General features: G+C 44.2%; 1 protein-coding gene across 1 annotated transcript in view; it reads right to left on the bottom strand.

Annotated features, from left to right (window-relative positions):
* The window catches only part of IQSEC1 (IQ motif and Sec7 domain ArfGEF 1), a 492,992-nt gene extending 469,749 nt beyond the window's left edge, over positions 1 to 23,243 (bottom strand). Inside the window, exon 1 of the mRNA XM_078661440.1 lies at positions 23,198 to 23,243. The gene's annotated coding sequence lies outside the window, so the exon portion shown is untranslated. The remainder of the gene's footprint in view (positions 1 to 23,197) is intronic.
* Between the last annotated feature and the right edge of the window lie 3,129 nt (positions 23,244 to 26,372).

Below are 26,372 nucleotides of genomic sequence, written 5' to 3' on the forward strand. Positions count from 1 at the left end.
GTTCGTCTTCCTCCAGTTTTATTCACATTTCTCCGTCCCATTGGCCTCAATATCTCAATCCCTGATAGGACCTTTTACCTGCCGGCACTGCTTCTTCTACTGCAACACCGAAGCACCAGCATGCATGACGACCACAACCACGCCTACCACGACCACCCCAGACCATCTCCACTGCTTTCTGCTCAACGCACAATCTCTCTGTAAGCTGCCACCGAGATTTGGTACACAATCATCTCCTTCACCCGCGGCGTCATCTTCCAAATATATGACGATACATCGCATGCCATCACAACGCATGCAATTACAACGTGGTTGTAAAAACGCAAATGCTGTTCCAACACATTACCTTCACAACACAAACTTTTACCACAAATATGCCTTTACCATGCATGCTATTACAGTGCAAAGGCTTGCATGGTAAAGGCATACATTTGGTAAAAGTGGGTGAGGTAAGTAATTGTGTGTGTGTATATATATATATATATATAGATATATATATATATATATCTATATATATATATATATATATATATCTATATATAATGTTTATTTTATATATATAATCAAATATATATAATTTTTTTAACCCCCTAAAACCCTAAAATTATCCTGACTACCCCAATACCTATATCCTCTTAAATTTCTAAAATCACCCTTACCGCTCCAATACCCATACCCTCTAAAACATGAAAATACCCTTCCCACCACAAAACCCATACCCACCCCGAACCCCTAAATTACCCTTGACACCCCAAAACCCATACCCTCCTGAACCCTAAAATGAACCTTGGTGCCCTAAACCCATACCTACCCTGAACCCTAAAATTCCCCTTTGGCATCCCAAAACCCATACCCACCTTGAACCCTAAAATTACCTGGCACCCCAAAGCTCATACATGCCCTGAACCCTAAAATTACTCTTGGCACCCCAAAACCCATACCCACCCTGAACCCTAAAATTACCCTTGGCACCCCAAAACCCATACCCACCGTAAACCTCAAAATTAGCCTTGGCACCCCAAAAACCCATACCCACCATTAACCCTAAAATTATCCTTTGCTCCCAAAACCCATACCCACCCTGAACCCTAAAATTACCCTTGGCACCCCAAAACCCATAACCAGCCTGAACCCTAAAATTACCTTTGGCACCCCAAAACCCATATCCACGGTGAACCTCAAAATTAGCCTTGGCACCTCAGAACCTATACCCACCATTAACCCTAAAATTATCCTTAGCACCCAAAACCCATACCCATCTTGAACCCTAAAATTACCCTTGGCACCCCAAAACCCATAACCAGCCTGAACCCTAAAATTACCCCTACACCCCAAAACCCAAACCCACCCTAAATCCTATACTTACCTTATACTTACATGTAAAACACATATGCCTTTACAACGAAATTGCTTGGTAAATGTATATGCGTTGTAATGCCATGCAATGTAATGACTGTTTACCCATCTTCCTCACTGAGTCCTGGCTCAACCCACATCCATGTCCAACTTTGCCTCAGCTATGCCCGATGGCTACAAGATAGCTCACCGAGACCACATCAACAAGCACAGAGGTGGAATCACCATCATCCATAAGGAAACCATCCACTACACCACCACCAATGATGACGTCACCCAGATAATTGATTACCTCAACTATCAACTCAGAACCAACAGCAAAGCCACCACCATCAGCGGCACCCTCACCCACAGCAGCCACAGCTGGCAGTAGGAGTAACTGCAGGGCGGTGACGTGGGGAGGGGGAGGGGCAGGGTGGGAGGTAGTAATGTATGGATTATGGAGTTTTACAGGTAGGTAAACATTTAAATAAATAAAACGAATTTCATTGCGCGCACTGCATCGCATTTGGGAATGCATGCACTCAACGAAATTTGTTTTATTTATTTAAACGTTTACTTACCTGTAAAACTCCGTAATCCATACATTACTACCCCCCACCCTGCTCCTCCCCCTCCCCACTTCACCGCCCTGCAGTTACTCCCATTGCCGGCCAAGGCTGACCTACAGGCTTCCAGGACCTCGCCCCAGTTTCGGTAACACCATTACCGGATTCATTGCTCCGCTTGTTATCAGCTCCAAAAACTACATCTTCCTCGGCGACCTCATTTTTCACCTCAACGACCCAAACGAAACCAACACAGCCAACTTTTCTCAAAAGCATGAGCAACATAGGCCCCACCCAACTTTTCACCAACCCCACACACACATTGCAGGACACACACTCAACCCCATCTTCATGGTCAGCGACAGATTCAAGTACAACCATGTCACTGAACTCACCAGGACAGACCACGCCATCATCCACTTCACAATCTCTTGTCCCCGAGCACAGCCCCCAATCTGCCCAACACTTCACACCTAAGCTGGAACAATGTCTCACCTCCCCTACCCCCCACTACTTTTCTCTCTCCTTTCTCTCCTCTCCTACTGTATTGCTGATTGTTCAATGTAATGTGTAATTGTTGATCTTTTTCTGTTATATAGTTGAACCACATTGTTGCACTTCCTCTCGTCTCTCCTGTCGTCTCCTCCCGCATCCTCCCTCTATTTATGTCTCTCCTTTTCTCCTCTCTCAATGTATTGAGACTGAACTATTTTGTCTGATGCCCGATGGAGCTACCTGGTTTACCTATAGGGTAGATGGGCCGTGGATTCCCTCCTTGGTCGTCACCAACCCAGTCTGTCTTTAGACAGACTTCCTTTCGTCTCTCCTTGTTGTCTCTTCCCTTATCCTCCCTTTCTCACCTCCCCTGCCCTCTCCACTATTTTTCTCTCTCATTTCTCTCCTATTTTTTGATGTATTGTGTAATTGTTGAACTTTTTCTGTTACATTGTAAAGCGCTCTGATACCTTCGGGTCTCGCCAGCGCTATATAAAACTCTTTAAATAAATAAATAAATAAATAAATAAATGTCTCAGAGAGTCAATGGACTATTGCCCTTAACACTTCATGTCCACACACCACAACCAACCTATAGCAGGCGGTCAAGAACTTATCTGCCTGGATCACAGACTGCGCTGAGGGAGTCGCCCCCAAAAAACTCACCTAGCTCAAGAGGTCCTCCAAGCAATTTAGTTGGTACACTCTGGAACTGAGAACCATGAAACACACCTGCAACCGAAAACATCATCACCCCTTCCCAGGAACTCTGGAAAATCTCGCAGAATTCTTACAGGACAAGATCTCCAGCATCTAGAGAAACTTCGAATCCCAACCCACTGACATCCTCAGGATTTTACCCTCGAGAATGAGGAATATGACCACCTACTCCCCACCTGGGATGAGTTCTCCATACAAGATACCACAAGCATAGTGAACTCTGTCCACTCAGGAGCACCCATGGACCTTTGCCCCCCACCACATCTTCAATCTCTGGAGTAAAAAAGATCAACGAGCTAACTGCCATCTTCAATGCATCAATCACCACGCCCACCTTCCCCAAAGAATGGAAATACGCAGATGTCAAGCCCCTACTCAAGAAATCATCTACTGACCCCAACCAACTCAAGAATTACCTCCCCTTCTCTCTGCTGCCCTTTCCCACCAAAGTCCTTGAGAAGGCCATGAGCCACCTACTCACAGAATAACTGGAGAACAACTAATCTTCTGGACACTTCTCAATCCGGATTCTGTCCCAGTCACAGCACCAAAACTGCCCCGATTGCAGCCACAGACAACATCAGATCCCTCCTTGAACAAGGAAAAGCAGTGGCCCTGATCCTTCTCAACTTTTTAGCAGCGTTCGACACAGTATCACATCACACCTTGATCAAAAGGCATCACATCATTGGAATCCAAGTGGACGCCCTCAAGTGAATTGCCTCCTTCTTCATCGGAAGAACCCAGAGAATCCACCTACCCCTCTTCAGTTCAGAACCCGAGAACACCATCTGCGGCATCCCTCAAGGTTCATCCCTCTGCCCTGCCCTTCAACATGACTCCTTTGGCCAATGTTGTCAGATCACATGCACTGAACATCAAGTCCTATGCTGACAATACCCATCTCATCCTCTCGCTATCAAGGGAACCCTCTGTCGGTGCAGATGAACATCGTAGACTGGAGGAGAGACAACTGCCTAAAACTCAACACAGACAAGCCAGAAGTGCTGATCTTCAGGAACAACACCTTCCCATGAAACGATGCCTGGTGACCTTCCCAAACTAGGACCCTCACCAATTCCAACCGACCATGCCCGCAATTGTGGCATTCTCTTAGAGAGTAAGCTCACCATTAAAAGACAGATCAACGCAGTATCGTCTGAAGTGGCTCTCCATCGACACCAGACGGACCATTAAACAAGCCCTTGTCACCAGTCGACTGGACTACGGCAACACACTCTATATAGGGATCACCTCACACCTCCTCAAGAGAAAGCAAACCATCCAAAACCCAGCGTAAGACTCATCCTCACCTCCCCAGATGGTTCCACCTAAATCCACCACCTCAAGAAGCTGCACTGTTTCCCCATTCAGAAGAGATGCCAGTTCAAGATGCTGATCCACATCTTAAAAGCTCTCCGCAACCAGGGATCAGAATACATCAACCACCAACTGAACTTCCACCTCCCGCCAGACACCTGTGCTGCACCTCCCTCGCCCACACTCTGCACATCAGCTGCAAAAACAGTGGCGGACGCTCCTTCTCCTACCTCGCTGCAAAGTCCTGGAACAATCTCCCACTTCAACTTCAGACCTCATCCTCTCTGCTGGAATTCAGAAACAGACATGGCTGTTCAACTGAGCCTCCTTGCAACAGCACTCTCAGCGCCTGGATACCCTCATGGGTGATTATCTGTGCTATATAAATCCAGACTGATTGAAACCACTATGCGTCTCATACAAGGGAGTTTGCAGTGCTTTCCAAAATGCCCAAATTAAATAAATGAAATTCTTTAACAACACCCCTGTGAGTGCCCACAATTGTAACTCAGTGCAATTATAAGTGTGTCAGTTATACACACATGATGGGTCCCAGAAAGGTCCGACATATTTAAAGAGGCACTTGCTTATGGTGACCTACTTCGCCTATGTTTTGGGATTATATAGTTTTCGCTGATTTAGGCAGAGTTTTCAGAGTTGCCAGTGAGAGTTTGGGGGTGGCATTCCAGCTTAGACGTTCGGATATGCTGCATGGGTTAGTGACTGTTGCAGTGCATGCACCCTGGTCCATGACATAAAGGCAGAGTCACTGGAATTATGCAGTAGAAAGCAACACATTATGCAACAGTGTCTATAAATTACGCAGTAAGAAAGGCAAATTATGCGGCACAATGTGACACATTTTCTGAAAGCATTATTTTTTCATTTCTACACATGATAATACTACCTGGGCAAATATCTCACCTCATTAGTACCAGTTCAAAAAACAAATACAGAAATAAGCAACTGAAAGCTGACGAATTAAACTTTGCTTAGGGACTTCCACTGCCCGTGAACACGTCAAAATGTTTTCAGTACTTTTTGATCCGTTTGAGTTTAGAAACACATTGTTTTTGTTATTATATGCAGATTATGCAGCAGATGAGGGATTATTTGGCAATTGCAGTAACTCAATAACTACGCAAAAAACAGTGGCCTCAGAAATACATAATTCCAGGGGCCCAGGTATATGATTCGTTGCAGTGGCCCCTTCTGGAGTCCTCGGTGAACAGTTAGTAGGTTTATGAGTAACAGTGCTGCTCTGGGTAGATATTTGCCATTAGGGCAGGGTCTTGGGTATTGTCACAGTCATTAACTGGCGGACAACAGATACTGGCAGCAGTGTGTTTGTCCATGACAAGTATGGATTAATTCCTTTCAATAGTCATGTGAAAAATAACTCAAGGGCATACAACTTCTGCCCCACACAACCTTACACAGGTCTAGGAAAAACATCAGGGAACATCAGAACTCTTGCACATCCCTATGGTACATGCACTATGGGAAGGTCCACGTTGGATTCAGATCAGTGAGCCTCAGATGGTGCAAGTTTTACTCTCCTCATCTTGAGCTCACTTTGGATATGGGTGGGCACCATGCAGACTCTGGTCAATGCAATCATGGTGTTCTGCATGCACAAAGGGACTCAGATTCTGATCTCCATCCAGTAAGTGAGGTAGATGCAGACACTCTTCTCCCTTAACTTTGTGGACTTACATACAGGCTGGGGCACAGAATATATGGTCCTTCTACCACCAGACTTCTTGCTGGGACATAAACAGTAGTATGCCATTAGTCTCTAAGCATAAACACACCTTATGAAATGGTACAACCAAATGAGTGCACATTCCTGGTGTTATTAAGAATGAGACATCTTTCTCGAATTGTTTAGGATGCTTACTACCTCAACCCACCACCATACATACACACTGCATATTCATGGAAAGGCTATACCTCCACCCCCACACCCACTCTACAATGTCTTATTTTCAGACATGCCTTCCATACCAAGTCGTCATCAATCAATAGAGTGACATCTATACCTCAATTAAGAGTAACATTCGCTGACATTCAGTCTTTCAAGAAATTCTTCTGTGCCCTTCCTGACTCAGTTAGACTATGACCCCAACCCTGGGCTATTGTAAGTTTAATACTATGACCTATTCCTGTCATTGTCAGGGTGGCTCAATTCTCTCACTCCTGACTCTTTCCTATTCTGTCTCTGCTCCTTTCCACCTGAATTATTTTGAATCTGGTGTAGCCTGTCCTTCCTGGTTCTTCCTGGTTCTTTTAAACTCTAGTCCCAACCCTCCACCCCTACACATTCCCAGTATTGTTTCATCCCATTCCCAGCCGGGTTTTTCTGCAGTTTACAAGTATCTGCCACTTCTGGAATGCAATGAGATGACAGCGTGGATGCATTATCGTGATCTTTCATAAAAAAATCAAGTTAGTTTTACCAGCATTTAAACTAGGGTACACAGACAGAATATCGAGTTTTAAATGTCGATATACACAAATATCGAGCTGGAAGTATCGTGATACAGAAATATGGACAGCAATAATATTGTGGTCAAGAAATCGACTTGCAGGTAAGAAATATTGTTTTGGGAAATAGTGAAGTTATTAATATCGTTTGCAAAAATATAGTTGTTTAAAATATTGATGTTTTAATTAGTGTTATGTATTTTTGTATGTATTTTAAAAGTATGTGATCTATTTTTTTGTATAAGAATTGCTTTTGTTTTTTAATATATGTGTTACATTTTTAGTAGTTATTAATTTTATTTTAATTACATTTTGCATTTTTTAATTCTGTAGTGGGTTGTGGGTTTATAGGGGAATAGGGTGGGAAGTAATTTAATTATAATAAATTCATTATTATTTTTTATGTATTAGTATTTATTTAATTTAGATTTCATAGTGTTAATTGTGGGAATTAATTTATTATTCATTTTTTATTAATTGGTTGTTAATTATTATTATTATTAATTAATTGGCAATTATGTTAATTGTGTCATTTTATTAGGAGCGGGTTGTGGGTTTATAGGGGAATAGGGTGGGAAGTAATTTAATTATAATAACTATATTAACATTTTTTATTTATTACTCTTTATTTAATTAATATTTTATAGTGTTAATTGTGGGAATTAATTAATTATTAATTATTTATTAATTGGTTGTTAATTATTAATAATTAATTAATTTGTAATTAATTATGTTAATTGTTTCATATTTTTGTAGGAGCGGGTGGTGGGGTTTGTAGAGGAAAAGGGTGGGAAGTCATTTATGTATAATTAATTCATAATTGTTTGTTAATTAATGCTAATGAATTCATTAAAATGTAAATATGTCAATTGTATAATTACTTTTACATGTAAGTTGTGGGGTTTATACTGATAAAGGTTGGGAAGTAAATTATTTTAAAATAATTAATACGTTGTTGTTAATTGATATAAATGTATTAATGTAAAATTAGTTATGGAAACTCTGTAATGATTTTTAGGTGTGGGTTGTTTTTATTGGGGTAGAGGGTGGAAAGTGATTTGTTTAATTAATTAATTAATAATTAGTTGATTATTAATATTAATTGATAAATATTTATGGTAATTTTTTATTTTTATTTTGTGTGTTGGTTTTGGTTTTATAGGGGTAATGTTTGGAGAATAAATACATGTTTATCTGTTTTAATTTGTTTTTTAATTAATAATATTTCTTTAATTGAATATGTTAAATATGGATGTACATTAAAACAAAATTAGATGTGTGTTGTGAATTGTGTGGTGTTATAGGGTTGGAAATTAAAAAAACATTTATGTAATAATTAATGTTTTTGTTTATAAATAATTTGTATTAAAACTATTTTTTATAAGTAAATTATTTTTAATTAAAAAATATTTCTAGTTATTTGTTTCTATTTTTTGTAATATTGAATATTTTTTTTAAAAATGTTTGATTTTTTTGTTTTTTAAAACATTATGTGTTGTTGATATTTTGTTTTGTTTTTAATTTTGAACTGGCTCCAGTGGAAATATACATTTTTACCCCTCTGCTAGCCAACACTTTCCCTATTGTTGCACTAACTGACGTGGGAATAGCATTTTTACCCCTGTGCTATCCAACACTTTCCCTACTGTTGCACTCACTGGAGTGGGATTAGTTTTTTTTAGCTCTCCGCTATCCAACACTTTCCCTAATAGTACACTCACTGGAGTGGGAATAGTAATTTTTACCCCTCCGCTATCCAACATTTTCCCTACTGTTGCTCTTACTGGAGCGGGAATATTTAGTTTTACCCCTCTTCTATTACAACACTCCCTACTGTTGCACCCACTGGAGTGGTAATAGTACGTTTTACCCCTCCGCTATCCAACACTTTCCCTACTGTTGCACCCACTGGAGTGGGAATAGTAATTTTTACCCCTCCGCTATCCAACACTTTCCCTACTGTTGCACTCACTGGAGTGGGAATAGTAATTTTTACCCCTACGCTATCCAACACTTTTCCTACTGTTGCACTCAATGGAGTGCAAAATGTAAGTTTAAAGACTATGACATATTTTAATGTTTTAATTTATAACATAAATTTTTTTTAATTAGATTTTATGTTATAAGTGTATGTAAATGTGTATATATATATATATTCTCTTCCAGTCCTGGCGGCGACGAACAGTCAGGCACAGACTTCGTGTACTTCTGGCACAAAATGTTTATTAATCCAACAAAGGCTAGACGCGTTACGGCGGCGAACCGCCTTGGTCACTACGTCTATGGCACACTGATTTGCAGAATAAATACACTTTACTCTAAGCCACGTTGCTATGGTAACCACACGAACACTACCATAGACATAGTAGTTTCCTGCCACGACACGGCAAGAAAGTGTATTGGTAACAGAAAAGTCTTGCGTTATATGCCAGCAAATTTCGTAATATACCAAAACAAATGTAAACATATTAAAGGCATAATGTTTACAACAAATAATACAGAATTAGTTCAGTGTGTGCAATCAGGTGTTCGTACCAACTCATGTGTGACATCTCGGAACTCAGCAGTGTAAAAATAGAGAAAACATTTGCGAGCCTGTAAGCCTCCGCTCAGTGAGTGTGTTGAAACTAAGAGAAAAGATTGTTAAAAAAGGCAAGGGGCTTGTTACACTAGATGCTGTCTTTAATCGAGTAGCACAAGGACGCATATGTAGAGACAATGAGGATTTCGGTGTATTGCTTGTATTGGATTGCCGCTGCACCTCCCGTTAATGTTTGGAAGTGCCGGGTGCTGAGGTCTAGCAGAGGAGATTGACCAAAGTGGCGGATCAATCGTGAACCCCTGTGTGCTAGTTTGGCAAGGCGTCAGATGCCAGTACCCCAAGTGTTTGCTCTATGTGGGACTAGAGTCATGCGTAAGTACGCGAGATGCCTAGGGGAAACTGACTTGTGTGCCTATCCAGAAAGAACAGTGCAGCTGCCCTTAGTTAAGGGGTTTGGTTTGTGAGTTTTCTCAGCGGTTTACGTGGTGCTGCCCAAGTGGGCTGGTGTTAAAAACAGCGGCTAGTGGAACGGTGTGTTTAAAAAGAGTGGGCGGTAAACACTACTGTAAAAGTAAAATAACTTGATGAAGACCAAGTGGAGTGAGCGGGCGTTGTGTGATATGTGAGAGTAGGATGTCACAAGGTGGTTAAATCTTGAGCTAGAAAAAATAAGTGAGAAGTAAAATAGAAAAAGTGTGTCCTGGCGTCGCAGTGTCTGAAGAGAGAAATGGAACAAGCAGCAAGAGAGACCTCATAAATGAACAGTCAGTGCTTCATCAGAATTCATCCCATTGGGAATTTTAGAATTGTACAAAATGATATAGCGCGATTCAAGTCTCCTAAGCACCGTTAACCTGTGGCCTCCCCTGGGGTTTTTAGGGATGGTGTCTACCACATAAAAGGAAAGATCTTGCGCTCTACCATTATGCGCTATATTGATGTGGTGGGCAACAGGGTATGTGGGGTCATTGTTTGCAATCACTCTCAGATGTTCAAGATGCGTACGTGGACTTGGTGGATAGTGCTGCCCATGTAGATTTTCCCACAGGTACAGGACAAGACATATACAGCAAACTCTGATTTGCATGTGTAGTACCCTCTGATGTTGTAAGGTGATTGCCTAAAGGGTAAGATCACTTCCTTTGGATTTACACCGTGTTTACAGGCCTTACATTTGGCGCATTTGAAAAAGCCTTTGGGAGATTTTAACCATGAGCTGCTAGTCTTGGTATTGCTAGGAGTGTTGTTTACTCTCTCCTGCCTCATGGATTTCGCTCTCCTGAATGTTATTTGGGGATTTCTACTGGCAATACCTCCAATGATTGGGTCGTTTCTAACTGAGTTCCAATGCCTGTAAACTATTTTTCTGATTTGGGCATGGTAGGCATTAAAACCTTTTATCAGCCTTTGTGTTTGGATGTTGGTATGTACCTTTGTTGTGTCAGTGACCTTGGTGCTGGTTTCCAAGTGTAACAGCTCACTGCGTGTTATAGTGGCTGCTTTGTTTCTAGCTTTAGTGAGCGTTTCCTGACTGTAGCCTCTGCGTGATAGTCTGTCACAGAGTTCCTCGGTTGCTAGTTCTAGGCTGCTGGTGGTACTGCAGTTTCGCTTCATGCGCAAGCATTCGGCATCGGTTATACTTTCTTTAAGAGAGGTTGGGTGAAAGCTGCGCGCATGTAATATGGCATTACCTGCAGTGGGTTTCCTAAATGTTTTGGACTGCAGTTTCCCTCCCTCAACATATACCTCTAGGTCTAGGAAGTGTATATTGGTACTGCTTGTGTTACACGTGAAACTAAGATTCAATAGGTTGTGGTTGATCTCATTAGCAAAGTTCTATGCGATTTCTTCGGACCCTTTCCATAGTATGAAAACATCGTCGATGTATCTGACGTATATTTGGACATTTTCAGCAAAAATTGCAGAGTGCACTTTCATGAGCACTTGCTCCTCCCACCAGCCCATATGCAAATTCGCATAGCTGGGGGCGAAGCAAGTGCCCATGGCCGTGCCCTGCAGTTGGTTTGTAGGTCAAATTGTTAAATACAAATACATTGTTGTCAAGACAGAATTCAGCCATTTGAACAATCATCAGAGAATGCTGAAACATGGATATCGGTTTTTTCCCTAAGAAATGGTGTAGTGCATTTAGCCCATCAGTGTGTCTTATACTTTTGTACAATGTATTAACATCCAGTGTCATTAGTAGGTAGTCCATTTCCCATTTGACATCATAAATTCTTCTTAGGAAATCCCCTGTATCTTTTATGTACGCAGGAAGGGCCTGCACAAATGGCTGCATATATATATATTATTTTTTAATGAAATGTATTTCCTATATTTGTTGAACTGTATAATAAATCTACATTTTTTTAAAGTTAATTTTATTATTTAATATATTTAACATTCATTTTTATATAAATAAAAAAACAATATTATGTACTTTAATATTTTTTACATCAACATTTTTTCCCGATATTTTTATACTTACTATTATAAATATAGGATATTGATATTTTTGACATCAATATTATGACTCGATATTTGTGTATGGGGATATTTTGGGCGTCAATATTCTATCAGTGAACCTTAAACTAGACCTGCTATGCAACACTTTAGAGAGTTGGGTAAATAATTTTCATTTAATGGGCCAAACACACAACAATTCCCTCTCCTATGGTGAGCAGACCTTTTGTTGGTACTATCAGCAGTTCTTTCACATTAGACAGCACCCCATTATTGTTGCACAGCAACCAGCGGCGACTCCTCTGCTAAGGTTGAGGAGCACCGCCCCATAGGAATAATAAAATGATAATAACTCCATGTTATTATCATTTTATTTTTCAGAAGGCCCTTAAGGTGCAGGACGGGGCTGCCCACAGACTAGGGGAGAGGAGTAGTGAGCACTTTCCAAGTGCATATTACTGTTTGGCCGGCCGTCTTGGGCCTGCTAAACAGTCATGCACACTTAACATGTTCTTCACCGGGCTGGAATGCACAGCCTGGGTGGAGAACATGACAGGCTCCCACTGTGTGTCTGAGTTCCGAATCACGGAGTTAAGACCAATCACAACACTGCTGTCATGGTGACAGCAGCATCGTTATTGGGTCAGACGGTCTGCTTCCTGCTGGAACAAACAGGATGGATGAGAAGCGGCGGTCAGCTGCGCAGGTAAGTGATTTTTTTCTTTTTTTCTTAACCACCCCCTGTGTCTCCCCTCGCCCCACCACTATTGCCCCATAGCGGCCACTACTTACAGAAACATCATGCGTGGATAGGGTAGCTCAAAAGAACTAGGACATTCTAACTGCGGGAGAGCGCCTTTGATAGATGTCAAATAAGTCTAGCAGCAAGAGAACCCTGGTGGGACCGTACACTGCGTGCAAACAAGTCCCAGATAACCGGGGGCGGGGGCAATCCGCTGTCTGCAGGACCTCAGCCTATTATGTTGTGTTTTCATCACTGACGAACATGTTCCCATTTGGTGGGCAAGAAGATGAACTATATATTATAAACATTTTCATTCAATAGCTTTTTTTAATAGGTCATATCTTCCATCAAGTCAACATTCCAGGCTCTTCTGCTCTGCGTAGAGTTTGATTGAGTGCTGTGAAATTGTGTTCTTTAAATAGGTACCCTGAAGCAGGCTGCAATTTATTTCCTAATCTCAACCTGCAGCCGGCCGTCCAAGCCCACACAGCCTACAGTGTATAATGAATCGCAGGCAGCAGAGCCGGAAATGGAAAACTCCTTCCTCTGTGCTAGATAAGAGCTCGACACAATCTACCAATCAGAAAGCAGCCGAGGCCGGAAACTTTTGCGAACCAGAAAAAAGACTCCGCATCTTTGTACAATATTTTTTATTAGTCTAACAGTTCTAGAAACTTCTTGTATTCGGTTGGACACATACCTACAATAACCTGTCACTCTTGCCTTCCAACAAAGCTACTTTGAGATGGAGCAGTGGAAACATTAGAAGTGCTGCCAATATTTTATATTTGTTTGCGCCATCTTTTTTTTATATTAGCACACTCTGTTGGCATGAGCCTAAAGTGCAACAAACCAAATCAAGAGTTTAGAGGATAAACACATTTCTGAAAAGGATTGAAACAATAGACAACTCGCAGAAAAACGAATTGTGCACTAAACAATTCATATTCAAAAATAGCGACAACTTGATGGAAAGGGGGGCTGTTTCAGAGGGAGAAAGTGTGTCCTGAATTCAGTTAGGACAAAATCATAATTAAAAATTTAAAATTTAAAATGAAGATAGGATAAAGTGCTTTAACTAAAGTGTCTTGAGTAAAATGACTATGCGGGCAACATTTCATAAAGTCTGAAGTTAGGAACTGGCACAGTTGTGGAAATATTCGCCTCCTGGATGCACGTGATAACCATGACCCCCATTAGGTTTGCTGAACTTTCTTTAGAAATGTAAGTAAATATATAAGCAATACATATTCTTGCATTGCATAGGAATGTTTGTCCTCTACGTCAATTCATTGTTTGCATGGTAACCTCATGTACGGTGTTTTAATTAAATAAATGATAAATAAAAACTAGATTTTGCTGACCTCAGGATAGGCTTAACAGTTATACCCATGTATAGTACATCCTTCAATAATGTACATTTAGATATTTTTCAAGAAAATATCTCACTTCTGTAGTAGGGGATCTCTGTGTATAGTCATAATCTAGTGAATAGTCCCGCCCATGTGCGTGGACCCCGGAGCAATCAAAAATAATCTCTTACAGTGTCCAAAAAAATGCAGAAATGCATAGACACTTAAGAGAGAATTTAAAGACAGATAATACAGTCTAAAAAGGCTACACTGTCCAGTACTTCAACTAGAAATTCTACCAAAAAATCCACAAAACAGCAAAAGCCTGTACAGATTTCCATTGCTTCAAAAGCAAACTCCCTCAGGAATGATAGAGAGAAGAACCTGGACAGACAAGCCCCATAGGCTGCCATTATGTGGTTCAAAATAGGATACTGTGCCTTTAAGAGAATCTTCCAGAACCTTCTCCCAGTATCCCAGAATGCATAGCAGGTCCAAGTTACTTTCAGTTCTTTTTTCCGGCTCCTGCAAGCAGGACCCTGGAGCATTGAGCTCTCCCTTTTCAAGGGTTTTGTTGGTGTTTTTTCACTAAATTCGATGTTTTGTACTTTTAAAGTACTTTGGTGACTTTCTTCTTGGGGTTCTGCACTCTTTTGTTGTCCATAATGCCAGCATTATTTGACAAATGCCCGGAGTGCTCCAGGAAGAATGCCAAGTCAGACCCCCATGAGGTCTGTATTCTCTGCCTTCCCTCTTCCCACATCCCTGAGGATTGTGTGATCTGTAGAGGCTTCTCTGGCAGGACCCTGAAGGACAGGAGGAAGATCAGACTTCAGGGACTTGAAGAAAGAAGATTGAAGGCTCGAGGTGGGTCTGGAGGGGCTTCTACTGCCCATGCTGAGGCCTCTGGGGGGCTCCCCAGGGGCAGGAAGTCCAGCTCACGCCCAAGATCTCCGTCTGGGTCAGTTGCTATGACCACGACGTCGAGAGGAAGGTCCACGGCCAGTTCCCGGTCTCCCCAGGGCTCTGGGTTGAGAAAACGTCGTCGTCGAGGGACGTTTACAGGCCGCCGTCGAAGCCGGTGTCGATTTCCTCGTCGTCGACGTCGTTGTCGAGTGGACGACATCGGAGGACCCGGCGTCGGCGCTCACCGTCGAGGCGACACCGCCGTTCGCCGTCGAAGACGTCGTCGTCGAGGTGATCCTCGTCGTCAAGGTCGCCGTCGAGACGGGAGAGGTCTCCGGCGCCGAGGACGTCGACGTCGAGGCGTTCAAAGAGATCGACGTCGAGGCGATCCAAGAGGTCGACGTCGAGACGTACGAATAGGTCGAGGTCGCCGTCGAGGCACCATCGCCCGTCGTCGAGATTTCGAGGTTCGTCCATCTGGTCGGGGTCGACGTCGAGGCGTAGACACCGTTCGACGTCGAAGAGTGTGAAACGGTCGACGCCGAAGGGCCGATCGACGTCGAAGGACCCACGGTCGACGTCTGGGCACCGATCTTCGGCGTCAGGAGGTCATAAGGACAGGCCCAGGACTGTGGGGGGCTCCCCACAGTCAGGACAGGATGATGGCTCGCCGGGAACGGCGTATTCCGAGGTATATACCCCGATGAAGCCTACTGCACCTCCTCCTCTGCCTCCTTTACCCAGGGGTCCGCCTCCGAGGGCTCCGACCCCTCCGCCATTGCCTCCTCTGCCGGCTCCGCAGGCCCCGGTTCCGGTTACTCCTCCTCCCCCGGTTCCACCGAGATCGGTGTCGATGCCCAAGTATCCGACGCCCCGGAAGAAGACTCCTAAGTCGAAGGTTCTTCCGAAGCCTAGGGCGTCCGAACCGGGGAGACCGACGGAGCGTCCCAGACCCAAGAGATCGAGGTCTCGCTCGGGGAGAAGAGACAGATCTAGGAGTGGACACGGATCTTCCTCGAGATCCAGGCATCGCCATAGGAGGCATAGGTCCAGGTCCCGTTCTGCATCTGGGACCCGTTTCTACTCGCCTACGCTGTCAGATTCACCGGAGACTAGGGTGTCCCCGATAGACGATATTGGCACGTTCCAGGAGGTTCTCCTGCGTGGGGCGGCGAAGTTGGGGATCAAGGTTACAGCGCCTACGCCTTCGACTTCTGTGATCTTTGAGACATTACATAAGAAACACATGTCTCGCCCCCTACTGCCTTTGGTGCCAGGGCTCCTTGAGCCGGCTGAACAGCTCTTCCTAACGCCGGCGGTGGTGAAGTCTGCACCTTCCAGGCTCATCAAGAAATACAGAGCTCCAGATTCGGACCCGGCTTTCTTGAGAAAGGATCCGGCACCGGATTCGGTGATTGTGACGGCGGCTCGGAAGCTTCATGCCACCTCCCCTGCATCCACTGTGCCTCCGGATAAGGAGAGCCGCTGGATGGACTCTGCTGGACGGAAGGCGTGTGGGACGTCCTCCTCAACAATGAAGGCCTCCAGTGACTCGGCGTTGTTGGGACGATACGACTGTGCACTGTGGGACTCAATGGAACAGTTTGCGGACCTCGTTCCTCGCGACCGCAGAGAGGACTTCATGGAGATCGTCCAGGAAGGGATGCTGGTCTCTAACCAGGCCATCAGCGCCGCGGCAGATATCTCCCTGCTGGCCGCGCATGGATACTGCCACGGGATTAACCAGAGACGCCATGCTTGGCTCCGGTTGACGTCGCTAAAACCTGAAGCGCAACAACGTGTGGCGAACCTGCCGTTTTCTGGAGACACCCTATTCGGAAAACACGCGGATGATGAAATGGCCAGGATGAAGGCCGAGACTGAGACCCTGACAGCGGTGGGCTTGGAGAAGCCCAAGGAAAAGAAACCCTACCGCCAGTTCCAGCGACGATTCGGGTCGCAGGGTCGAGGAAGGGGACAGTCTTCTGGGCAACATCAGCAGCAGCAACAACAGCAGCAAAACAGAAGACCCTTCCAGAAGCATCAGAGGGGTAGAGGGGCTCAACAGTCCTCTACCGCGACCAAGGGCCCGGCTGGGTCTCGACCCTGAGCGGTTACTTCCCCTTCGTCCGTTACCCGCTCCGGTGGGGGGAAGCGTTCAACTTTTTCTGGCAGAGTGGAGAAAAATTACTCAGGACAAGTGGGTGCTGAATATTGTTTGCAATGGATACAGTCTTCGGTTCATCAGCCCGCCCCCATCGATCCCTCCGGTCCGCTCGCAGTACCAACTGCGCGAGCTCCAGGCGGAGGCAGACATCCTGCTAAGGAAAAGGGCGATAGAAGACGTGCCTCTGTCTCAAAGAGGAAGAGGTCTTTACTCTCGGTTTTTTCTGGTCCACAAGAAGGACAAGAACGAGTTCAGGCCCATTCTAGATTTGCGTCAGGCAAACAAGTGGATTCGCAGAGAAAAGTTTCGCATGCTGTCGTTGCATCAGATTTATCCTCAGCTGCAACGAGGAGATTGGATGTGTGCCATAGATCTACAGGATGCATACTTCCATGTGCCAATTGCATGCAAACACAGGAAGTTTCTGCGCTTTCAAGTCGGCACCAATCACTATCAGTACACGGTGCTTCCCTTCGGGCTGAAGTCTGCACCCAGGACATTCTCGAAATGCATGGCAGTGGTAGCGGCACACCTGAGGAAGAACAAGGTGTTTGTCTACCCGTACCTGGACGATTGGTTGATCAAGGCCTCCTCCTTCTCGGAAGCTCAAGCACACTTCCAGAAGACGTGCGTTCTCTTGAACAAGCTGGGGTTGCACATCAACATGTCCAAGTCTGTTCCGACTCCGGTCCAGTGCATCCAGTACTTGGGAGCCTCCATCGATACGCTGTCAGCAAGTGTGTCTCCTTCGGAAGAGCAACGTTTATCACTCGTTCGGAAGGCTCAGGCTCTCTTGTCCGCTCCATCCACGACAGTGAGGACGGTGTCTTCTCTGCTGGGATCGATGGCCTCGTGTATCTTCCTGACGCCACATGCGCGGCTGCACATGAGACCGCTGCAGGAGTGCTTGGAGGATCAGTGGGACCAGAGGAGAGGATCTTGGGACGACAAGATACGGCTGTCTCTACATGCTCTTCAGTCTCTGAAGTGGTGGTGCTCGAAGGAGAATCTCCTCAGAGGGGTTCCCTTCCACAAGGACATTCCCACACAGACTATCGTGACGGATGCATCTCTTCAAGGCTGGGGAGCGCATTCCGGAGACCTACAGATTCAAGGGACGTGGTCCCCGACGGAGTCCACGTACCACATCAATTTCCTGGAACTCAGGGCTGTCCACTTGGCACTGAAGGCCTTTCACCCGTCCTTTCAGACCAGCTCTCTGCTTGTTCAGACAGACAACACGACAACGATGTATTACCTCAACAAGCAGGGGGGCTCGAGATCGCGCACTCTGTCGCAGGAGGCGCAGGCGATCTGGCGCTGGCTTCTGGCTCGAGGACTGTCGATAACGGCCACCCATCTGCCAGGTGTGCAGAATGTTCAGGCAGACGAACTGAGCAGACTGATTCAGGAAAACCACGAATGGGTCATGAACGACGAAGTACTAGGAGAAGTCTTCGCAAGGTGGGGAACTCCAGACGTAGATCTGTTCGCCACCGCCGAAAACAGAAAATGCCGAGGCTTCGCCTCCAGGTACTACCAGCCGGGGACGCTGGGGAACGCGGTTTGGATCAACTGGTCGAACAGCTTTCTGTACGCTTTTCCACCCATTCCCCTGATTCCGGCGGTTCTCATCAAGCTGTCCCAATCCAGGGCGAGAATGATTCTGATTGCCCCGGAATGGCCCAGACAGTGGTGGTTCACGGACCTGCTTCACCGGTCTCTCTTTCCTCACATGAAGCTGCCGTGCAGGCCGGACCTTCTCACGAAGTTCGGGGGGCGGATGGTGCACCCCAACCTCTCGTCTTTGAGTTTGGCGGCATGGCTCCTGAAATAGTGCAATATGGCCATTTGAATCTCCCAGAGGATTGTATGGACATACTGAAGGAGGCTAAGCGACCTTCCACTAGGACTTCTTATGCTTACAAGTGGAAGAGGTTTTGCATCTGGTGCAAGTCTAAGAACTATGACCCTACGACATGCAAGGAAGATGTCATCCTTCCATATCTACTACATCTGGCGCAGTCAGGCCTTAATGTCCATTCCATTAAGGTTCATCTAGCTGCTTTGACTGCCTACAGGAAATGCCCTTCACAAACTTCCTTCTTCCAGATCCCTGTGATCAAAGACTTTCTGGAAGGCTTGAAGAAAGTATTCCCTCCTGTCAGGCTTCCTTCGCCTTCGTGGGACTTGAATGTGGTGCTGTCCAGGTTGATGAAGGAGCCTTTTGAACCTATTCATAAGGCTTCGTTGCAGCACCTGTCCTGGAAGGTGGCGTTCCTCGTGGCCATTACATCGGCCCGCAGGGTGAGTGAAATTCAGGCGTTGTGTTGCCAAGAACCTTATACTGTATTTCATGCTGCTAAGGTTGTTATGCGTACTCACCCTAAGTTTCTTCCCAAGGTTATTTCTGATTTTCATATCAACCAGACTATAACTTTACCTACGTTCTTTCAGAATCCTTCGTCTCCAGCGGAAAGGTCTTTACATTCCCTGGATGTGAGGAGGGTGCTGAAGTTTTATCTGGATAAGACCAAAGATATTCGTAGGTCAGACCAATTGTTCATCAATTATGGATCAGTCAGGACAGGTCTTGCTACCTCTAAACAGTCCATCTCGAGGTGGATTGTGTCCTGCATACAATTGTGTTCCTACAAAGCTAATAAGACCTTAGGGGGCAAACCTAAGGCTCATTCCACCAGGGGCAAAGCTGCCACGACAGCTAAGCTTCGTAATGTTCCCATTGCAGAGATCTGCAAGGCAGCCACTTGGAAGTCGGTCCATACCTTTGCTAGGCATTACTGCCTTGACACTGATGCCAGAGCAGACGCTCAGGTTGGCAGGCTTCGCTGCGGAATCTGTTCGCGCAATAGTGGCGTTATTTATTCTTCTCCACCGCCGCTTGGTGTGGGGATGGGCTTGCCATTCTATTCACTAGATTATGACTATACACAGAGATCCCCTACTACAGAAGGAGTAGTTTCTGTCCTGTAACTCCAGTTCTGTAGTAGGGGTATCTCTGTTATAGTCATAAGCGCCCGCCCTCCTCCCCGGTGGAGAGAGATATTCATGTACGGAATGCTACAGGTCTGGCGTGTTACGCCTTCAAAAAGAACTGAAAGTAACTTGGACCTGCTATGCATTCTGGGATACTGGGAGAAGGTTCTGGAAGATTCTCTTAAAGGCACAGTATCCTATTTTGAGCCACATAATGGCAGCCTATGGGGCTTGTCTGTCCAGGTTCTTCTCTCTATCATTCCTGAGGGAGTTTGCTTTTGAAGCAATGGAAATCTGTACAGGCTTTTGCTGTTTCGTGGATTTTTTGGTGGAATTTCTAGTTGAAGTACTGGACAGTGTAGCCTTTTTAGGCTGCATTATCTGTCTTTAAATTCTCTCTTAAGTGTCTATGCATTTCTGCATTTTTTTGGACACTGTAAGAGATTATTTTTGATTGCTCCGGGGTCCACGCACATGGGCGGGACTATTCACTAGATTATGACTATAACAGAGATACCCCTACTACAGAACTGGAGTTACAGGACAGAAACTACTCCTTCTCTTGGTTTATCTGGTATCCTCTTTTATGAACTGTCTTACCTTCCTCTGTCTAGGTAAAGTTATATAAAACCACAGGTAATAAATACATGAATAAACTTCAATTTTCCAAGCCAAAAAAAGGCTTAAAATCTTAAACTCTCCAAACCCGTGAAGAGACTGAAAAATATTTTCCGTACAGTAAAGGAGTGCCAGCCTCCCTATTTGTCAAACATAAAATGATTTAACAATTTGTGCTTGAAAATATAAAACTATAACTATTCGAAGAATAAGAGCATAAGAAATTATGCCATACTCTTCAAGTCTGATGTCAACAAATCAGCCAACACAAGATATCTCTCTTTGTGCATTGATTCGTCTACCCCTTCATCCTGATTTAAACTCTAGCCAATTATACCAGAATACCCTCTTAAAAAATTAATAATGAAACTCACTCTATTTCTGACAAACGGACAGAAAGTCTATACCTCCATTTAGTCTGCAGGAACCACATTTCTCAATGTGTTTTTCAATAAAAGACTAGTATCACCTCTCGGGTAAAAGAAGAATTTGAAATCTTGCATGGTAGCACACAGTTTGCTAATCTTCCACTTTCAACTAAAATATTTGAAAAATTATAAGCCACTCGATTGTCAAAATATCCAGAACAAATGAAATTCTAGACAACGTCCTAGCTTCTGCTTCGGACATCAGCAGAGAATGGGCCTTAGTGATCATTAAGGCTGGCGAATTAGGAAATGCAGATGAAGGTAGTCTTACAATCTTAATTCTCCTTCATGGGGTTCAACACCGTTGTTCACCAAGGGTCTGATTCGTAAAAGCGCCCTAGTAAAGATCACAAGCACATGCCCTGGGCTTTCCCCTTACCTTTAGAGTAAAAATTCGACTTTTGTCAATCAAGCCTGGCCGGCTGCAAATGAATTTGCAGAGTCCTACATCCTCACTTATCAACTTTTATAAATCTTAGTTAAATCATTTACCTCACAAACCAATTTTCAAAACAAATGACCTAGAAGGTACACATTTTAAAGGAAGCTCTGAAGAGGAATCCTTAAGAGCCTGTTTAACCCCTTCCACGCTGATGACGAGCTGGGCTCGTCATGAGGTAGCCTCCTCGCACGCTGATGACGAGCCCAGCTCGTCACGTAACATGCGGTTTTAAAAATCTCAGCGTGCGAGCGGAATTCCGCCCTCACGCATGCGGTTAATTGCTCAGAGGCGATATTTCCTTGCAGATCTGATTCAGTGCTGTGAGAAATTTGTGTGTATGAGCGTATGTGTAGCTCCATGTAAATGTTTTGATTTACAAACACTTTACTACAGTGCAATCATCGACTCACTCTCGACACTGGTGCCTGCATGCGGTGACTGCCGCTTTCTTTTATTTTTATGGGGTGGTCCTCCCCTGTGTTCTGCTCCCCTTCCCACCATGCTGATGGGCATTTTGCCATCTACAACTGTAGTGTTGTTTAATTAGGTGCTGGAGTGCAGCACAAAGTCTGCATACCGAAGGCTTTCTGGGCTGGATGGTCAACTGTGGTCTGTTTAGACCTATGTCTGGTCTGTCGGCTGTCAGAGTGACCTAAAAGCTACAGCTGCAACTAGTCAAGGCGTTGCAAGTGAAAGGGCGTGTCTGAAAAGTTATACCACTTAAATAAATAAACAAATTACAAAATACATACATAAAGAACAGGTTGAACAAACAAAGGCAACACAAAAATTAGGTCCCACATTAAGCATTCAAAAATTCCATGGAAAAGCACGTATTGTGTTCCTCTAGTCTAGAAATGAGCATAGTAACCCCTGGGTAATCTGACATCTCTTCCACTTTGAATCTTCTCAAACTGATCTTGCAGATGTCCTGATGGGCATTTTCAACAGATGATGAAAGATCTACTTTATTATGAACAAAACTGTTGCAAAATATTGCACTCTATGCAATAGGTCTTGTATTGTTTTCAAATGCGATTTTGAGCTCAATACAGCAAATACAAAACAGCTGTGGTCAAAAACGTATTTAATGCCACAGAGATGGTCAAATATTCACCAACTCTTACCATGCTCTTATAATTCAATTTTTTTTACTACAAAATGTGTATCTGCTACTTTGGAAGACAGCTGTCATCATGTGTTTAAAAGAAATTCCCCTGGTAGCTTTAAACCACATAGTATAGTGACCAGTGTTCAAAATATAAAACAAGCTCTACATAGAAAATAAACAACCACCATATTCTTCTCTCTGTGGTTCCAATACAAATTTGTAAATGCGCTCTAGGGGATATTAAACTCTTATTAATATGTAATGACTGGATCAATGGAGCATCAGAATTCTTAATAACAAAAAATGGACCTTATCCACTAACAAAAATCTTTAGGGACCGACCCGATGACATCAGCTGAAAAGCATATGGTTGTGTTTGAGCTGTCCATAAGAGACTATAAGGTTCATGCTTTAGTGTGTGCTTGGTGTCCTGGCAAAAGATATGTGGGCCAAACATACTTCAACTACATATCAAAGACCATTGCATGTTACAGTACCTGCGTGGCTCTTTGGAGAGGCTGCTTCCTCTGGCGTCCAATGAACTTCTTGGGTAGTAGCTAGAGTAAGAATAAAGTAGCCAACGATCAAAGCACATAGAGACAGACAGAGCACGTTAACAAGCATCCAATAAACAGAAAAACAGCAAAACCTGGACTACAGGAACTATTGGTAGCTCAGCTGGCAGCCAGATGTCATGGACAAGTACTCCTATTGGAATAAATTGTATGTTTTTATATGCATTTGTTGCGTGTCACAGGCCGTTGGGTTTTTAGTACCTGTAAATATACAAATGTGTGTACCCTTCTTTTGTTAGTTAAGTCACACACATCTATCTATTGTATATTATACCAAAAATAGTGCACTAAGTTGGTACAAAGGGACAACAGATATTTTGGGGCACAATCGTAAACATGTCAATTGATGTATGTTGGAAGTATGCAAATGTACTTTGAAGCCTTAAAATATTTTTTTTATTTCTGTGTTCCGACGCATTCCCTGTATCACTCATTTGGAATTTTGGGGGCACAAAACAGTGAACATCCTGGTTCTATCAAGGTCTGTTGGAAAGTGAGCAATATGAACTATCCACTTCACTTCACAAACATGAAACTCAAGCAAGAAGCATTAGAACTGGAACACATATGTGCTTCTTTTGAGTCATAGAGTCCAACCCCATAATTGTGTCCTTCAGATCGCATCCATCTCAGACAAATCAACAGAAGTCCTAAAATGGTTGCATCAAAAATGGTGATGCAATGAGGGTTATGAGATGAGGATTGAACCACAACAGACCAGTCGTGCTGCCTTTTGCAGGGTTGTGTATGGCCTTGCGATGCAAAAGAGGGCACCAGGGCTAATCTTAGAAAGAACATGGCTGATGCAGTAACCATTGTTCATGGACACATGCACTATTATTCGTAAACCCACCACATTTGGTATTACATTCCCAAGTAAGCAATGATTTGATGAACTAGTAGATAGCTTTGAGTGACTAACTCATCATACACCCTAGTTGCTTAACAGTGCTTCCTGGAATACATGAACCTTCTTGCTTGGGGAAGGATGCATATGGTCTATACCCTGGTTATTTATGAGTGCCTCCTACAGGGCTTTGGTTTCCGTGATCTCTGGGTGGATTGGACACGACATATCAGGTTAGAGTAGGAGTCGCAAACTCACTCTCTCCTCCATGTTCAGTGCACCTCTTAGTAGATTTCAGGTACAAAAAAGCATGTCTACAAAGAGCAAAACATGGCGGGCATGATCAATTGTGTGTGTTGTACTTTGCAGCGCTTTTTCGGTTTACTTAAAGCTAAACCATATCTGAACCACCCACCCCTCTGTAATGCACATTTTGGATTCGGGGAATGGGTTCCCGGGGCTCTGATGTCTCGGGGAGGGGGACCGTGCGACCCTCCCCCTTTTTATTAAATTTGGCCCCAGGAATGGGGTACCCGGGGCCCAAGAAGGGTTGGGGAGTGGGGGCCATAAACTCCCTCCCCCTTTTCATTGCATTCGACCACAGGGGATGGGGTCTCTGGGACCTGATATGGTTTGAGGAGCAGGCCAGGCACCTAGCTCTCCTTTTAAACAAAAAAAGGACCCAGAGGATGGGGCCCCAGGGCCTATGAAAGGTTGGGGAGGAAGGCCACATGGCCCCCTCACCCTTTTTATTGATTTGGCCCCAGGGAATGGGATCCCCATGACCCAATAAGGCTCGGGGAAGGAGGCCATATGGCCCCCCTCCCTTTTTTCATTATATTTGGCTCCTGGGGATTTCTGTCTCTGGGGTCTAATAAGGCTTTGGAAAGGGACCTGCAAGCCCCCCTCCACTTAGATTTTGGGCCTGGGTATTGGGTCTCCATGACCCAGGAATGCTTGGGGAGGGGGCTGCCTCCTACCCTTTTTTTAATTGTATTTGGCCCCTGGGGATGTGGAGCATGGGGTTGGCTGTCTGTTGGGGTTTGCTGCAGGCCAGACCCTGTGGCCAACCCCCGTCATGCACGGCCGAAGGGCCTGCAGAGGCCTTGTGTTTAGTTGGGTTTAGTAACAGCTGAAACAAACTTGGGAAAACGATTCTATAAGAATGAAATTTGTTTTGTCAGTGTTGTGTATAGATGCTAAGATGAAGCAGCCACAGCTAGGAGATCTATATTTATGACTCTTGAAGATGGTCCCTGCCATCCCATAACATGTCCTGCAGAGCAGGCAAATGCTATATTATAAACCAGAGGTCCTGTGGATCCCCACTCAATCACTATGAGAAGCACCTAAGCAATTTCTACAATTTGAACCTCTAAACAACACACAAAAAAGAGAAACATTTATACATATAACATATATACAAATTATGGAATTTGTTTACTTCACAAACTAAAAAAATCTGAAAATCGAAATTTTACTTATAATGGGATGGTCAGATCTTTTCAAAATTTAGTTTTATTTCTAAAGAGAAAGCACTGTGCTAGACTTTAGCATATCCCATTGTCTTTTTCACTCCTAATGTCTGCTCTTTTTTTTGGCACATAACAGTGTTGTTTCAATTAAGACCTCCAATCATCCAAACTATATCCCGTTTGCTTTAGTTGTGTTGCTCCAACGAATCAAGCTAAGAATTCCAGCATATTTTTTATTTTGCAATTTCAAAGTACTTTGCATTTACAGAGTATTTTAAAACTTTTAATTTAGATTTTTAGGTCTCGTCCTTTACCATTCCGAAGGAATGGGAAATGGCGAGAATTCAAGTGCTCGAACTGATTGTCAAACCACCGCTTTTTTTCGTGGCGTTTTCTTCGAGTGCACGTACAGGCACGCGTTTTTGGCCCATACACTTTCATGGCCATCTGTTCCTCAATGTCCCTCCCACCCTTCGTTTGATCTTGCCGCGAGTTCAGGCTAATGGCCCTCCCCCCTCCCCCAGCACAGAGCGCGCATCGCGGCCGCACAGCACATCAAAGGGCTTCTCCCAGCGTGTGCTGTGCGGCTTCTCCTCCCCTAATTATGTGGCCGGCCTTACTTGTGTTTCCCGGCCGCTTCCCGGCCACTCTTGTATTTAATTAGCAGCAGCAGCATTTCTCCTGCGCCAGGCCACATCAAAGGCTCTGTGCCACTTTCACCCACACAGCAACACTTACAGACACGCAACGCCACTCACACCCACGCAAGCCCACT

This window comes from Lissotriton helveticus, chromosome 9 (assembly GCF_964261635.1).
Source record: "Lissotriton helveticus chromosome 9, aLisHel1.1, whole genome shotgun sequence".
NCBI classification, from domain to species: Eukaryota; Metazoa; Chordata; class Amphibia; order Caudata; family Salamandridae; genus Lissotriton; species Lissotriton helveticus.